This window comes from Numenius arquata, chromosome 4 (genome assembly GCF_964106895.1).
Source record: "Numenius arquata chromosome 4, bNumArq3.hap1.1, whole genome shotgun sequence".
NCBI classification, from domain to species: Eukaryota; Metazoa; Chordata; class Aves; order Charadriiformes; family Scolopacidae; genus Numenius; species Numenius arquata.
The window spans coordinates 76,291,888-76,298,269 of NC_133579.1; positions in this window are offsets into that span (position 1 = coordinate 76,291,888).

The window sequence follows — 6,382 nt, forward strand, 5'->3', positions numbered from 1 at the left end:
GCTTGGCAGTTATTCTTTTTAAACAATAGAGGGACTAGACGGGAGAAATAAAGAGCCTATGCCTGTTAAAGCACAGCCCTATATGTTTGAAAAATGCCATTGTATTTCCCCTCTATGATTCACATTAGCACAGGTCTTTTGTCATCTGCTCAGAGCAGCAGGAGAATGCAATTTTTGTCTGACAGTTTCAGTAGTATTAAAGATGCAGATTGACAACAGTGGAAGCTTTTTAGCACATATAGCTGCTTAAAACTGAAGTATGTTGACTGGCTTGGAAACCAATTGGAAACTATCTTGGAAAGCACAGCAAGGAACTGCATATGTGTATATACAGACAGTGAGTGGGAACACACAGGTAATTTCACTGGCACAACTTTAAATCCTAGGAAGTTATGATACATTTAATTGCTTACTTCATACAAACACGTCAGGTTAGTCATTCAAAAATAACTGAAGAAAGCCTAACTCTGTCAATCATGTCTATAAAAGACTACCTTATTTCTCCCTTTCCTTTAACAGGACTGTAACATAGCTGCAAGGGGATGTGCTGCTATTTTCCAGCTGGGCTAGTAGTTTGTGTGTACTTTATGGAGAGTCATCTCCATGACTGTGTGTGTACGATTGTGTGTGAATGGTATATCTGCTCAATATTTGATGCACTAACACTGTCTATACAAAACAACCAAGGTTATGTGTGTGCTTGTCACTGCAAAGAGGAAATCCCACCAGTTTACCTGTGTGATAAGCCGTTGGAGACACCTATGCCATTTTAGCATGTTTCAGCCACTAGCAAGAACACAGAGCCAAGCATCATTAGAACCCGTATTTACTCTGGGGAGACCAAGTGATACAAGCCTTGAAGCGTGCCTGTGTCTGAACAGACTCCTATAACAGCATTACCTACAGATCTTGTCAGATAGAGCTGTAGAGAGCTGTTAGGTATTTTATATTTGGTCAACTGCTGTAAAAGCAAATATATATAATTTATCAGAATTGAGGAAAATGGTAGTTTTGTGAGGAACTTGAATATGAGCCAGTTTTGAAAGCAATGTCACATTAAATTATTCCCATTCCAAGTGACTGGAAGGAGGCTTGGATTTGAGTGAGCTGTAGGTGTAACCAGTGGTGTCCCCCAGGGGTCAATACTCAGCCCAGTCTTGTTCAACATAGACATCAATGACCTGGATGAGTGTATCCTCAGCAGTTTCACTGATGATGCCAAACTGGGAGGCTGGATGACACTGCAGAGGGCTGTGCTGCCATTCAGCGTGACCTGGACAGGCTGGAGAGTTGGGCAGAGAAGAACCTAATGAGGTTCAACAAGGGCAAGTGTAGGGTCCTGCACCTGGGGAGGAAGAATGCCAGGCACCAATATAGGTTAGGGGTGGACCTGTTGGAAAGCAGTTCTGAGGAGAAGGATCTGGGCGTCCTGGTGGATAGTAAATTATCCATGAGCCAGCAATGTGCCCTTGTGGCCAAGAGGGCCAGTGGAATCCTGGGTTGCGTAGGGAAGAGTGGCCAGTAGGTGGAGGGAGGTCATTCTCCCCCTCTACTCTGCACTGGTGAGGCCACAACTGGAATACTGCATCCAGTTCTGGGCTCCCCAGTTCAAGAGAGACAGGGAACTGCTGAAGAGAGTCCAGTGTAGGGCAACAAAGATGATGGAGGGATTGGAGCATCTCCCTGATGAGGAAAGGCTGAGAGAGCTGGGACTCTTCAGCCTGGAGAAGAGAAGGCTGAGGGGAGACCTTATCGATGTTTACAAATACCTAAAGGGTGGGTTGAAGGAGGATGGAGCTGGACTCTTTTCAGCGGTTTCCAGTGACAGGACAAGGGGCAACGGGCACAAGCTGGAACATAGGAAGTTCCATTCAAATATGAGAAAAACACTTCTTCCCGGTGAGGGTGCCAGAGCCCTGGAAGAGGCTGCCCAGGGAGGTTGTGGAGTCCCCTTCTTTGGAGATTTTCAAGACCCGCCTGGATGCAGTCCTGAGTAATGTGCAATCCTGCTTTAGCAGGGGAGTTGGACTAGATGATCTCTAGAGGTCCTTTCCAACTCTGACAATTCCGTGATTCCGTGAAACTATATATTCATTTCTAAATAAAATGATGCATGCAAAGTTATACATTAATTTTTAAGTGAGTCTTCACCATTTGAATGAATTTTAACCTGAATGAAGAGAGAAGGGTAAAGAAGAAATAGAAATTAAAATGCCCAAATATTCTATGAATTATTAAGAATTTTATTTGTTTATCATTGCTTTGGTTTACTCTGCAATGTAGATTTTGTATAAAAGTACATTACTTTCTTTAAGGTCAAACATATACTTTTTCAAAGGCAACTTTGGAAATGAAAGCGCCTTGCTTTCTGTTTAGTAAATGGTGAGATATCACCGTTATCTGCAGCTTAGTCTTTTGGGACATCTCTAGATGAAGATTTCGGAGATAGTTGTGGTAGGGCCATGGTTTCCGAGTCATCAGAACTGAAAAAAACTTATGGGTCTTATTAGTCCTAATGGGTCACTGCAATAGGAGTGCTTCATTCAGCTTGGTGCTATCTGGAGTTAATCTGCAGACTTGAAAGCCTTACTTGGAAAGACTTGAGTTTGCTGGGTTTTGACAAAGACAATAATTTCTAAGGATAACTATTAATAAGTTTATAGAAATTTTACAGGATCAGCAACTTAGAGACCTATGTACCTTTGCTGAGATTTTGAATAAGTGAATTCCCATGAACTTGAGTCTCTAAGAAGAGAGATTTGCTGAGAGTATAATATTGATGAGGTTGCAATGAATTTTCCTGTCAGCAGTGAGTGAATCCCAGCTCTTTGGGACTGCCTAATTTGTCCCAGATTATTTTAAAGTGAAGAGCTATGCCAACAAAATTTACCCTTTTTAGGAATTAATCTGGCCATTAAAACTACTTTTTAAAACCCATGGAGAAACATCAGTATTTGACAGTCATGTTGGCAGAATATTTGCAGACTCATTTTTTTCTGTCGTTCAACAATGTCATTTTTCTAGCAAAAATAGCTTATTTTTGGAGTACTTTCTTTAGCAGAGTAGCAGAACTAGCAGTCCAAATTGAAAAACACCTTTCTAATACCTAATTCTGTAATACTTAATGCAAAATGCTCTGATAAATCTATGTCATAGTTTCAGCTGGGATGGAGTTAACTTTCTTGCTGGCAGCTGGGATAGTGCTGTGTTTTGGATTTGGGATAACAGTAGTGTTGACAGCACACTGGTGGTTTTGGTTGTTGCCAGGCAGTCAAGACCTTTTCTGCTCCTCACACTGCCCCATGAGTGAGTAGAATGGGAGCGCACAAAAAGTTGGGAGGAGACACAACCGGGACATCTAACCCCAGCTGGCCAAAGAGATATTCCATACCATGTGGCATCATGCTCAGGATATAAAACTGGGGGAAGAAGAAGGAAAGGGGGGACATTTGGAGTGATGGTGTTTGTCTTCCCAAAAAACTATTACGTGTGATGGAGCCCTGCTTTCCTGGAGATGGCTGGACACCAGCCTGCTGATGGGAAGCAGTGAATAAATGCCTTGTTTTGCTTGATTTGTGTGCTCAGCTTTTGCTTTACCTGTTAAACCAGGCAGCTGCCCTGTCCTAGTGGCTGGTTAAACAAACCATGACAATCTACTATATAAACTTTGTTTTCCCGAAATGAGTATAAAACCAATAAGCATAATTTTAGTTCTTCAATTGTGGTGATTGATCACTGCATCCTCTCCAACTGCATGCTGTATATAATCTGAAATAATTATGAAATAAGGTTGAATAATTTTGATTTAACTGCAAAAAGTGAAGGAAAATGGCTCTGGCTGGCTACATACAGTGAATTTGGCAGACTATGGGACTGAAAGGTACACTGTTTTCTGTAACATGCAGCATTGCCAATTTATTGTTTAGGGTGACAGTTTAGAAACAGCGACATAAAGGATAGTAATAGGCCACAAATATTTCTGATACTGCAGAAGTATACTAATAAAACTGGATGGGTTTCCTAAGCAAAAAGCAACATTATACTATTTGCTTAGATACCTCAAGGATCCAGTACAATAGTTTATGCCAGTTGAGGTTTTTATTAAAAATAAACAACCAAACCCTGGTAAAGAGCAAGAATACCATTAGATGACTGCTTGAAAGAGCAAAGACCTAGATCTGTATCAGCTTCTGAATTTTCCTAAATATAAACAGTGTTTGATTTGAGTTTATCATCAAATGCTTTTGCCATGCTGTAATAAGTAATAAGCATTATTAATGCAGCATGTAGTAATAACTCACATAGAGCCTCCTTTGCCTAAGATACTGCCCTGGTTTGGCCTCAAGTGGCAACAAAGCAGGAATATACAACCACAATTATGATACCACCACTCGCCAACCAGAGACGGGATGCCCCAGTCTGCTCCGCTCCTCTGGGGTGACTTCCTCTGCCCTCCTGCCCCGGCAGCTCCCGGGTACCCCTGGGCACAGCTCCCATGGGATGGGATACCTGTGTCCCTGCTAAAGCCTGGGGAGAATTAACCCTATCCCTGCCGGAACCGGGACCAATACATATCAGGCTTTTCCAAAACTCCACTAAAACATATTTACACTTTGTGAATCTGGGGTTCTGGGAATATCAGGGATTGCTATGTCAATAGTTCTGGTTTCTAGAAGTTTTAAGAACATTAAATTCAATAGAGTAAACACAGCTAATCAAGTAAAATTTATAAAGCAGAGTGCAGCTTAAATAATGTGGATTCCAGAGACCATGATGCAGTGAATTCTAAATTAAGAAACCTGCATTGCTCATCTTGTGGGGCTTTTTTCTTTCTTCACAAATATCCCTGCTCACATTCTCTTAGTGTTATCTATTGTATTACAGTCTCAGCTTCTGAATGTCTATTGATTTGAAATCTGAAAACCAAAGGATCCAACTCTAGCCTGAGATCTGAGTCTTTAGGCCAGTAACGACAATGGCAAAATTTACCTGAAAGACTGTCTATGTAAATGTGATAATACTCTTCAATTATACTGCTGCTCAGTCCATAAAAGTTCCAGAGTTAGATACAGACTGAAAAAGGATCAACATTCATCTAGACTTTCAAATCGAGCTATCTGAATATATCAGCAGCTGTGGAAAGTACATGGGAGAATTACAATAACTCTTTTATCAGTACTTAGCCGTTAGGCTCTACAGCATTAAAAATAGTTAATAATAATAATAATAATAATAGTTTTTTCTCTGTAATGAACTTGTACAATTAGACCAAAATATGTCACACCATTACAATTTTCTACTGACATTTTCTACTGACACTATTTTTAAAAAATCTATGTGATTGGTTATCTTAAAGAAAAGAAAGAAAGAAGTGGATAAAAAGTACCCAGATGAAGCCAAAGTTGTAGACATTGAGAACTTAGATAAAATATCTGATTTCTGTTAACTCAGCATGAGAAGATTATGGAAAGAAATAATCTATGTCTCACTGTAAATGCTTGAATCCTACTAAACATGTACTGATAGTCTTTTAACAATCTAATTAAAGATGTCTTCTCCAAGGACCATGAAAAACTTGAAAATAAAGGTTAGGATCTTGCTTAGACAGCACACTGTGTAACATTTCATGGACAAAATGGAAAGATTTAATAAAGTCTACTGCAAGGTGTATGTAATATGGCTGAAGTTGAAAAGAAAAGGTAAAGAAAGAATACATTGAGACCCACTTATGGATTTATACACTAAAAAAAAATAATTGCTAACAGGAGACACTAAATGTGCTTGTGTATAAATTAATCATGTACAATAGGCATCCTGAGATCTAACCATAAATCCCTCCTCAAGTAGTCATTTCTATAACTAACATGAATTTCTGTGCACTGAATGAGTATCTTCCATATTACTGAAGACCATTGCTCCAAACCAATATACAGTACTGGAAAGATGTCATGATATGGGACTGTAATAAAACCCCGGAGTCTTCCACAGTATAAGAAGATTGACATATAAAATCAATAATGCATAAAGCTTCTGTAGGTGTTTTCTGCATGCATCTTTATACAGTTGGCTCTGGTCTATCCTTCTGAAAATTCTCCAAAATTCCACCTAGTGAGACATTGCAGTAATGCAACAAGTAAGGGTTGGTTTGGTTGGGTTTTTTTTAAACCAATTTTATCTTCTTAAAAACTCTCACAATAGTCAAAGCAATTTATCTGAACTTTAATGCGTTCTTTCTTTCCTGATAAGTCTCTTTGCAGAGTCCTGTGCCCTCATACTGAACAAGTTTGGTGGGGTTTTTTTTTAAAGTCTAGGGTAGTATGATTGAGAGGAGATGATTGCTGTGGCTGGAGTACATCAGCTGCATAGTACTTTTTGAAAGCAG